Here is an 11,750-nt window from a genome sequence, read left to right on the forward strand (position 1 = left end):
GTTCGCCGGCTTGGAGGCTAACTCAATCCAGTCCTTCGACCAGTTTACTCGCCTCTTCATCACCATTTCGCCGTCAGTAGCCGGCGGCGACTGGTCTCCGACTCCCTCTTTGATGTCCGGCAAAACGAGGGAGAAGCTTGCGGGATTATCTTACCCGCTTCAACAAGCTACGCTGGAAGTCCGGAACTTGAGCCAGGAGGTGGGCTCTTTCAGCCCTGAAGCGTGGCTTCCGAAAGGGCAGACTCACCTTCTCCCTGGACAAGACGCCTGCCGCGGAGCTTCCCGGAGCTGTTGTCCCGGTGCGAACCAGTATGCGGACGCCGAGGAGGCGGCCGACCACCGGAGCAAGGAGGGCCGCCGAGATCCCTCCAAAGCTCGGGGAAGAAAAGGCGAAAAAAGGCACGCCAGAGGAGGAGCCCGACGCCTCAACGTCGGCGCAGAAGCCCTGTCGCCGGCGAGGAACCACGGCGCCCTACGCCCTCGTTCTCCGCCCCGACGTTTCAACCGGTACACTCCACTCCTGACTCCCGGGCCCAGATCCTCATGGAAATCAAGGGCGGGAAGACCTCCCGGTCCCGAGACAGATGAAGAAGATTCCTGGGAGGAGGCCCTCTCGGGCGGTACTGTGAGTACCACCGGGACCACGGCCACGACACCGAAGAACTGCTTCCAGCTTCGGGACGAGATCGAGGCTCTCATCCGCCGAGGGCGTCTCGGTCGATATGGTGAACGACCAGACGTCCCACCGCAGACCCGCGTCCGGCCGACCCGGCCCTCAGGAGCCTCGGGGCAGAATCGGACCCGTCGCTGGGCGTGATCCACACTATCACTGGGGGCTGCCCCCGGCCCGAGAGAACGCAGGGGGCTCGACTGAAGCGTCAGGGGCAGCCGTCGCAAAGAGGCAGAGGGTCGGTAATGTAATCACTTTTTGTGATGAAGATGTAAAGGGGATCAGACCCCCCACGATGACGCCATGGTGATCTCCCTCACTATGGCAAACTATGATGTAAGGCGTGTTCTTGTGGATAGTGGAAGCTCAGCTGATATTTTGTTTTTACGAGGCCTTCCAAAAGATGAGCTTGTCCAGACAATTGTTGCACAAAACATCCACCCCCCTCATTAGGATTCACTGGTGACGCTATCTCGGCCGAAGGTGTCGTTGAGCTGCCTGTGACTGCGGGCGTTGTACCCGCAGAAGCCACGGTGCGGCTCGGGTTCTTGGTCGTCCGTGTTCCCTCGGCCTACAACGCTATCCTCGGATGACCCGGACTGAACGCCCTTCGCGCGGTGGTCTCTACGTACCACTTGCTCATGCGGTTCCCCACGGCGGCCGGGATTGGAGAGGTCCGAGGTGACCAACCGACCGCAAGGCAATGTTTCCTAGCAACTCTCAAAGGGAAGAAGCCTGTAGAAGCCTTAAGCGTCGAGTCCTCGACGCCAGAGACGAGGTGGCCTTGCGGCACGGAGAGCCGGCCGAAGGTGTGATCGAAGTTCTCCTCGAGGAAGGTCGCCCGGACCGGACGGTCCGGGTCGGCACCAATCTCGACCCAGGAGCTCGGGCTCGGTTGGTGGAATTCCTCCGAGCCAACGCCGATGTATTTGCCTGGTCGGCGGCCGATGTACCTGGGATCGACCCGGAGGTCATTTCTCACGCCCTCAACGTCGACCCAACCCACCCGACCAGTAAAGCAGAAGAAGAGACACTGTGCCCCGGATCGGATCCGAGTGGTCGACCAGGAGGTAGACAAGCTCTTGGAGGCAGGATTCATAAGGGAGGTCAGCTACCCCGAATGGCTGGCAAATGTCGTACTTGTCCGGAAGGCGAGCGGAAAGTGGAGGATGTGCGTCGACTACACCGACCTGAACAAGGCATGCCCCAAGGATAGCTTTCCGCTTCCGCGGATAGACCAACTAGTCGATGCGACTTCCGGATATCAGCTGCTGTCTTTCATGGACGCCTTCTCCGGCTACAACCAGATAATGATGGCTCCACAGGACGAGGAGAAAACTGCCTTTATAATAGACCGGGGGCTGTACTGTTACAAGGTAATGCCCTTCGGTCTGAAGAATGCTGGCGCCACTTACCAGCGCCTCGTCAACAAAATCTTCAAAGAGCAAATCGGCCGGAACATGGAGGTGTACGTGGACGATATGCTGGTGAAGAGCCGCCATGCAGACCAGCACATCGCGGATCTGGAGGAGACTTTCGCCACCCTGCGGAAGTTTCGCATGAAGCTGAACCCAGCGAAGTGCGCCTTCGGCGCTTCGGCCGGGAGGTTCCTCGGTTTCATTGTCAACCAACGGGGGATCGAAGCCAACCCGGACAAAATCAAGGCCATCCAAGATATGTCCCCTCCGACCAAAGTGAAGGAGGTTCAGGAGCTCGCTGGGAGGGTCGCCGCGCGCGGACGATTTGTGGCAAAATCGGCCGAACGTTGCCAACCTTTCTTCAAGGTGTTGAAACGCCCGAAAGACTTCCTCTGGACGGCCGAATGTCAAGCAGCATTCGACCAGCTCAAGGAATACTTGGCGTCTCCTCCCCTGCTGTCCAAGCCGCAAGAAGGGGAGATGCTCTACCTCTACCTGGCGGTCTCCCCAACCGCAGTCAGTGCGGTACTGGTTCGGGAAGAGGCGAAGCTCCAGAAGCCTGTGTACTACATCAGCCGGGTCCTACGGGATGCCGAGACGCGGTATACGAAGGCTGAAAAGATCGCCTTCGCGCTGCTGACCGCGACCAGGAGGCTTCGCCCCTATTTTCAGGCCCATTCTGTCACCCTCTTGACCGATCAACCGCTGCGGCAGATCCTCAGCAATCCTGAGAATGCGGGACGGCTGGTGAAGTGGGCAGTAGAACTTGGTGAGTTCGACATCCGCTACCAGCCCCGACCCGCCATCAAGGCCCAGGCGCTCGCGGATTTCCTCGCTGAGTGCACGGTGCAGGAGGCGGAACCTAGGTCGCCGGAAACACCCAGCCTCGACCTCCCGATTTGGACGCTTCACATCGATGGGTCGTCAAACCCCGAAGGTGGAGGGGCCGGGCTGGTCCTCACCAGCCCTGATGGAGTGATAGCCGAGTATGCCTTGAGGTTCGGATTTTCAGTGACCAACAACGAGGTGGAGTACGAGGCCCTAGTCACGGGACTCAAACTCACCAAGGAGCTCGGCATCCGGCGCCTGAAGGTCTTCACCGACTCCCAGCTGGTGGTCGGGCAGGTCCGTGGGGAGTTCGAAGCCCGGAACCCGACCATGCAGAATTACGTCCGGAAGGTGCAAGCACTCATTCCCGACCTCGGCAGTGTCGACATCCAGCAGGTCCCAAGAAGTGAAAATGCCAGGGCCGACAGGTTGTCCCGCTTAGTGAGCGCAGACGCGCACAACTTGTCGAGGGCGATCTACCTGGAGACCCTGGATGCCCCGAGCATCGGCGAGGCTGGAGCGGTGATGGCGATTGATCCGGAGCCGTCTTGGATGGACCCGCTTGTCGCCTACCTCGCCGAAGGGATCCTCCCTGAAGACGAAGATCAAGCCCGGCGACTTGTTATGAAGTCCGCCCACTACGTACTCCATGAAGGGAGGCTGTATCGGACCTCGTTCACCGCCCCCCTCTTAAAGTGCCTCCGCCCCTCGGAAGCGGCCTACGTCCTCGGCGAAGTCCACGAAGGCGTTTGCGGATCACACTTGGGGGCTAAGTCCTTGGCGCACAAGATCATGAGGCAAGGCTATTATTGGCCTACCTTGTTGGAGGACTCAAAGGATCATGTACGGAAATGCGACGCCTGCCAGCGCCACGCCAACGTCCAGAGAGTCCCTTCTGTCCCCTTGGCACCAATCACTGCACCCTGGCCCTTCGCCCAGTGGGGAATGGATATCCTCGGACCATTCCCCGTCGCTTCAGCTCAGCGGAAATTTTTGATTGTTGCAATCGACTACTTCACCAAGTGGGTGGAGGCAGAGCCGCTGGCCACTATCACGGAGGCGGCAAGTCCGGAAGTTCGTGAAGAAGAACGTCATTGTCCGATTTGGGGTACCTCGGATCCTCATCTCGGATAATGGCCGACAGTTCGACAACAAGCATTTCCGTGACTTCTGCGAGGAGTTCGGGATCGAGCATCGGTTCACATCTGTGTCGCATCCCCAAACCAACGGCGAGGCCGAGGTCACAAATCGGACAATCCTCCAAGGAATCAAAGCGCGAATCGGTCGGACGGGGCAAGCTTGGGTCGAAGAACTCGAGAATGTCCTTTGGGCGTATCGGACCACGCATCGGACCCCTACCGGGGAGACGCCTTTCAGCCTAACCTATGGCACGGAAGCCGTTGTCCCCGTGGAGCTCGGACTCCCCTCACCTCGGGTGGCCGCGCACCGACCCGAGGCCAATTCGGAGCAACTCCGAGGGAACCTGGATCTCTTGGAGGAAGCGAGGGAAATGGCGCAGGTTCGGATGGCGATGTATCAGCGGAGGGTGGCCCGATATTACAACTCCAAGGTCCGACCGAAGCTTTTCAGAATCGGAGATCTGGTGCTAAGGCGAGCTAAAGTATCTCAACCTGCGGAAGGTGGGAAGCTAGCGCCAAATTGGGAAGGCCCGTATAGGGTTCGCTGGGTAAACCGACCTGGCTCCTACCAGTTGAAGGCCCTAGATGGTCGAGAAATTTCAAGGAGCTGGAATTCCGCTAACCTGCGGATGTATTACCAGTAGAACGACAATGCCAGAAAGACAGTTCAAAAATGTATAACACTTTTCATTTCAATAATTTTCGGTTACAATGGCGTGCTCGTGTGATTACAAGGAACTCCCAGAGGGGAATTAGGGTGTAAAGAAAGTAAAGAAGAGGCGGAGACTCCGAAGAGCTGAAGATCTGGGATCCCGAAACCTCCATCCGAAGCGGCTGCAATCCCGCCGGAAGTGGGTGCTTCCAACCGGAGGCGCCATCGGCGTCTCACGAAGAAGACGAAGAGCCGGCGCGGATGAAGAAGAAGTGGACGAAGGAGAAGTCCACACTGCTCCTACCCAGAGGCGCCATCCACGCCTCACGAAAAAGACGAGGAGCCGCCGCAGACGAAGCTCCCGCTGCCTCCAGGGGAACGCCACCTCCAAGGGATATTCCGGTCCTCTCCAGTGTTAGGGGAGAGAAGGAATACAAGGGGGAAGAGCATATGGAGGCGCGGTCCCGGATCAAGCGCCTGGTGCGGAGCTCAATCGGGAGGCCGAACTTCAAGGAGGGGAGACGTGATCCCGGATGAAACGCCTAGAGCGGAGTTCCGCCGGAGAGAACCTCCTTGTTGATCCCAGATGAAACGGCTAGTTGGCGGAAGTCGCGAAAGGCGCGCCTCCCGTTCCTTCGGTAGGGGTCTCTCAACCATGCGCCGGAGAGGAGGCCCATGATCCATGGCAACCTGAACAGCTCCGGCTTGGCAGGCTCCATCGCACCTGCACCTATATTTATAGCCAAACTGCGGCCCCCCGGTCGTTCCGATGCGGGTGGCTCCAATAAATGCGGGCGCATTGAATCCGGAGCAGATCCGGCTCTCGAGGCGTATCTTCCCGCGATTTTCTAAGCGTCATTCTCCTTAATCGCATTCTTTGTGCAGGACACTCCGGGTGGCCTGTACCCTAGGTCCACGTATCTCCGCTCGCGCCCAGGCCGCATCCGCCTCGAAGAACGCGCGTATCGCGGCCGCTTAACTGACACTCCTCGCAAGCAGCAGCTGGCGATCCGATTTCCCAGGTAACCCTTAATTAGCATTTAATGCCCATCTGGTGTTCCCCAGGCGACGCTTGGAGAGGAGGAGAAACACGATCGCAGCTGGCCACGGAGAAATCCCGTCGGGCGACAAGCGACAGGCGCACGACCAGCGAGCGGAATTTCCTGAGGCTCGGCCCTCGGATGCCAGGCTAACCCGATGATCATCCCGGGAGCAGACTAGCCTGAAGCCCCGACCGGTCGCCTCGGCTTGCGCCAGCCTTGGCCGACCAACGAGCGGAATCTCCCGAGGCTCGGCCCTCGGATGCCAGGCTAACCCGATGATCATCCCGGGAGCAGACTAGCCTGAAGCCCCGACCGGTCGCCTCGGCTTGCGCCAGCCTTGGCCGACCAACGAGCGGAATTTTCTGAGGCTCGGCCCTCGGATGCCAGGCTAACCCGATGATCATCCCGGGAGCAGACTAGCCTGAAGCCCGACCGGTCGCCTCGGCTTGCGCCAGCCTTGGCCGACCAACGAGCGGAATTTCCCGAGGCTCGGCCCTCGGATGCCAGGCTAACCCGATGATCATCCCGGGAGCATACTAGCCTGAAGCCCTGACCGGTCGCCTCGGCTTGCGCCAGCCTTGGCCGACCACCGAGCGGAATTTTCCGAGGCTCGGCCCTCGGATGCCAGGCTAACCCGATGATCATCCCGGGAGCAGACTAGCCTGAAGCCCCGACCGGTCGCCTCGGCTTGCGCCAGCCTTGGCCGACCAACGAGCGGAATTTTCCGAGGCTCGGCCCTCGGATGCCAGGCTAACCCGATGATCATCCCGGGAGCAGACTAGCCTGAAGCCCCGACCGGTCGCCTCGGCTTGCGCCAGCCTTGGCCGACCAACGAGCGGAATTTTCTGAGGCTCGGCCCTCGGATGCCAGGCTAACCCGATGATCATCCCGGGAGCAGACTAGCCTGAAGCCCCGACCGGTCGCCTCGGCTTGCGCCAGCCTTGGCCGACCAACGACCGGAATTTCCCGAGGCTCGGCCCTCGGATGCCAGGCTAACCCGATGATCATCCCGGGAGCAGACTAGCCTGAAGCCCCGACCGGTCGCCTCGGCTTGCGCCAGCCTTGGCCGACCAACCAGCGGAATCCCCCGAGGCTCGGCCCTCGGATGCCAGGCTAACCCGTTGATCATCCCGGGAGCAGACTAGCCTGAAGCCCCGACCGGACGCCTCGGCTTACGCCAGCCTTGGCCGACCAACGAGCGGAATTTCCTGAGGCCTAACCCTCGGATGCCTGGCTTAGCGCCGGAAGAATTTCCTGAGGCCTAACCCTCGGATGCCTGGCTTAGCGCCGGAAGAATTTCCTGAGGCCTAACCCTCGGATGCCTGGCTTAGGGCCGGGAGAATTTCCGGAGGCCTAACCCTCGGATGCCTGGCTTAGGGCCGGAAGAATTTCCTGAGGCCTAACCGTCGGATGCCTGGCTTAGCGCCGGAAGAATTTCCTGAGGCCTAACCCTCGGATGCCTGGCTTAGCGCCGGAAGAATTTCCTGAGGCCTAACCCTCGGATGCCTGGCTTAGCGCCGGAAGAATTTTCTGAGGCCTAACCCTCGGATGCCTGGCTTAGCGCCGGAAGAATTTCCTGAGGCCTAACCCTCGGATGCCTGGCTTAGCGCCGGAAGAATTTCCTGAGGCCTAACCCTCGGATGCCTGGCTTAGTGCCGGAGGAATTTTCTGAGGCCTAACCCTCGGATGCCTGGCTTAGCGCCGGAAGAATTTCCCGAGGCCTAACCCTCGGATGCCTGGCTTAGCGCCGGAAGAATTTCCCGAGGCCTAACCCTCGGATGCCTGGCTTAGTGCCGGAAGAATTTCCTGAGGCCTAACCCTCGGATGCCTGGCTTAGTGCCGGAAGAATTTCCTGGGGCCTAACCCACAGATACCTGGCCTAGCGCCAGAAGAATTTCAAGAGTCGGGAGTCAGCGAGACGCTACCAAGAGTTAGAAAGAAGAAGGATGAAAGTAAAATGAAGAAACTCTATTTGCATTAACTTTCATTGTTTCAGGGCCGAGACCCATACAACTTGGCGAAACGCCAACACACAAAGAAAAGTACAGAGGGTCAGCTTAGAGGAACCCCCGGGTCGGGAACGCCCGGCACGTCTGCAAGGGGTAGGGAGACGGTTGGAGAATCAACAGGCAATGGCGCCGGAGGGGAGTCGAGAAGGGAGATCCCACTCAGGTCAATTTCGGGTACTTAGCCGACACCCTTGCCAGGCCTTCCTCGAAGCCTAAGACAAAGGAGTCGGACCCCGCGTCCGACATGTCACGGACGAACTCGTCAGACTGACGATAGGCCTGTACCGCCCCCGACATGTCACGGGTGAACTCGGCGGACTGACGATAAGCCTGTACCGCCTGACGCCCGATCTCCGCACTCTTCTCGGCCAGCGCCGCCTCTGCTCGCTCCATAATCTGAGCTTTCGCCTCCAAGACCTTCGCCACAATCCGGTCATCCGCCTCGGAGGAGACCCTCAGCAGATCAGCTTGGGCCTCCTTGTGCTTCGCTTCGGCAGCGATGCGAGCAGCCTCAGCCTCCTCCAGGCGCGAATGAAGCTCCTGGTCGCTCGCGCGGGACTTCTCCAAGGCCGACTCCAATTCGCCCAGCTTGGCTTCAAGAGACCGGGTCCGGTTGCGGGCGTTGTCGGCTGACCGCTGGGCCTTCTCCCACCTCTCCCGGTAGTCGGCAGCCTTCCGGGACTGCTTCTCGGCCCGCTCCTCCGCCTTCTTGATCTCGCCCTCGAGACCTGAGGCAACTTTGAGTTGCTCCCGAGCCTCCAACAGTTGCTTCTCGAGGGTGGCGAAGCCGAGTGCCCGCTCTTCGGCCACCTGGAGCCTCGTCTCGAGGTCCCTGGTCGTCCTCCCCGCCGCAGCCTGACCTCCCTCCTCTATTGCCTTCAGTTGGCTCTCGGCCCTCGCCAGAAGCCTCGCCTGTTCCTCGTAGCACTCCTCCAGGCGGATCATGTACTGGGCGAGCTAAGAGATAGGAAAAACGAGGGCGTCAGGCGGGGATCAACAGAGCCTATAAATGATGAAAGCGACCGAAAGAACACTCACCGACATGAGACAGACGCAGCTGGCAGCCCCAACGTCAGGGACCCTCATCTTCCGGACCTGCCTGCGGTCCTTCTCCAGCAGTACCGTCTCAATGAGGTTTCGGGCGCCGGCGAAAGTGAAGGCCGACCCCGACTTCTTCCCGGAGTCGGACGGTGGTTCCGCAGCCTTACCCTTACCCATCGCTTGGGGAAGAGTCATGCTGACCACGCTCGGGGCGGGGACCGCCCCTGGAATTGACAGGGTCCCGCTCGGCCGGGGCCTCGGCGCGTCCCTCCTCGTATCATCCGGAGCCGACCGAGTCGAAGGCTGGGCTGGGGACCGATCACGTCCGACCCGTCCATCTTGGGCGCGCCCGGGTGATGCCTCCGGAGAAACGGTAGTCTCGGCATCGGAGGGCTGATACAGCGTCAACTCCCGGTCCGCGCCCGCGGCGTCCCCCTGATCGGTGGGTCCGGACCCGTCTGTCGGCGTCGGAGTCGCCTGCCGGCGGGACTTCTTCGCCGGTGGGGCCCCGCTCGGAGGAGCTCGTTTCTTCCTCCGGACTGCTTCCAGTAGGGACGTCCTACCAACAGCCGTTGCCTTGTCCGACCGCATGACGTCGTCGATCTCTGCAAAAAGGACGAGGTGGTCGGAGGTTGAGAAACTGAAGGAAAGAACGAAACGAAAGAGGAGAAAAGAGCTAAAAAAGAAATGGTGGCGGGCTCACGGTCAGTGGGGACCGAGCTCAGACCGACGTTCACCAAGATATCCTCGGAAATAAGGCGAGCCACCGGGGGGAGCTGACCCTCGGCAACCAACTCCTTCAAGACAGCGACGCCGTCGGATTCCTCCCTCGACAACCTCGATAGGCCAATCGGGGACTTCATCGGCGTCTCCCAGGTTGCCCTGATTCCCCAAGAGGGATCTGCGTCAACGAAAAAGAAGCGCCCCTTCCAGCCGTGAATGGAGGTAGGAGCCTCCTTGACGAGGCCGCACCCTCGCTGCGCCGCAAAGCACCACCACCCTTTATCCTGGGGGTGGCCACTCAGGCCGTAGCATTCCCAAAAGACATTCAGGGTGGCGGGAACCTCGTGCATGCGGCAGAGAACCTGAAAGGCCGTCAGGGCGCGCCATGAGTTCGGCACCAGCTGCGTCGGCGCCACTCTTAAACCCCGAAGCACCTGAACGACTAAGTCCGAGGGGGGAAAGCGGAACCCGGCCTGAAGAATGCCCTCATTGATGGCAACCTTCCCTGGAGGAGGGTGGGACATCCTCTCCTCAGGCCCCGGAAGCGTAACATTGCAGGCCTCGGGAAGGTGGTATCGAGCCACGAACCTATCTAGGTCTTCGGCGGCCAACTCCGACTTAATGCGGTCTGCTCTCACTTCGCCCATCCCTAATGGCCAGTGAATCTACGGTCAGGACAGGGTCGAGAAGGGGGAAAGGACCGGAACGACTGGAGTACACTAATACAAAAGGAGAGTATGGAGAGCCCTAAATTAAAGAATGGAGCAACTCACCGGAAGAGAAGGAAGAACGGCTCCGAGAGCGTCAAAGGAGGAGCAAGCGAACAGTCCGACGGCGATGACGGCAGCGCAAAGGAGAAACTCGAAGATGTCTGTAAAGAGAAAGGCGGACGGAGGAGGACCCCCGGTTAAATAGGCGGAAAGGTGGGTGACGCCTCGGTGACGCCAGAGGACGCCTGGCTGCCGAAGGGTCGCTCGCGCCCAAAGGCGAATCGACGCCATTAAGGAAGGATGTCCGCCGAAATCCTCAGACTGCCAGGTCAGCAACAACCGCCATACGCCATAAAGAAGGCGGGGAGCTCGAAGCGCGCGCGCCTCTCCGAGGGATGGCGACAATCTCGAAGCATCACTTCCTTCACCCGTTCCCCTTCTGGTTCCAGGCTCGGAAGTGGGGGGCTACTGTTACGGGGGAACTCAGCCACCATGCCCCACGTGACCGGCACGCGCGCCCAAGAAGACTACAGCTGCCCCTTGATCCAGTAACCCGACCCCGAGTCGGATATCTTCGGCTTCGCAGCCCGACCCCGAGTCGGCTGCCCCTTGATCCAGTAACCCGACCCCGAGTCGGATATCTTCGGCTTCGCAGCCCGACCCCGAGTCGGCTACCCCTTGATCCAGTAACCCGACCCCGAGTCGGATATCTTCGGCTTCGCAGCCCGACCCCGAGTCGGCTGCCTCTTGATCCAGCAATCCGACCCCGAGTCGGCAATCTCTCGACAGCGACAGGCTGTTCATCTGAAGCACGTCGCGACCCTCTGCTCCACTACTCCCTGCAACGGTCGTATCCGGCGCTGCTCCACGATCTCCTGTAACAGCCGTACAAAGCGGAGCTCCACTACGCCCTGTCATGGCCGTACCCAGCGCTGCCCCACGACGCCCTGTAACGGCCATGTCAGTGGCAACTCCATCGTGCCACACGATGACCAACCCCCCAGAAGGACCCCCCAGCCTGGTATATATGCGGCTGGGGGGAGAAGGGGGGAGGTAAGCAAGAACTTCCAGAGCATTCTCCTACTTGCTACTATTATCTCTCCTTCTCCTCCAATCTCCTCTGACTTGATCGTCGGAGGGCCCCCACTACTCCAGTGGTGGTGCGAGGCTTGCTTGCAGGTTTCCCGGTGGAAGGTGGAGCGCAATCAACACCAACCAAGGCAATTCAAACGGAACCCCGTTCACACCGCTGTGCCAATCGTTCTCGGTTTGGACCACCAGCAACAACAATATATTATTTTTTAAAAAAATTATTTGATGAAGGAGGGCAATTGGATTGAATCGGGTTGGATAAAATTCATTAATCTGAATTTAATCTATTTGTTAAACATATCAAAAATTTAGATTTGAACCTAACATATTTATTAAATAGATAATTCGACCCAACATGCATAATCTGTTTATTAAATATGTAAAGATAAGTTAAATGAATTAAACATGTTAAATGAATTTTTAAT

This window comes from Phoenix dactylifera, unplaced genomic scaffold (assembly GCF_009389715.1).
Source record: "Phoenix dactylifera cultivar Barhee BC4 unplaced genomic scaffold, palm_55x_up_171113_PBpolish2nd_filt_p 002061F, whole genome shotgun sequence".
Classification (NCBI taxonomy): domain Eukaryota; kingdom Viridiplantae; phylum Streptophyta; class Magnoliopsida; order Arecales; family Arecaceae; genus Phoenix; species Phoenix dactylifera.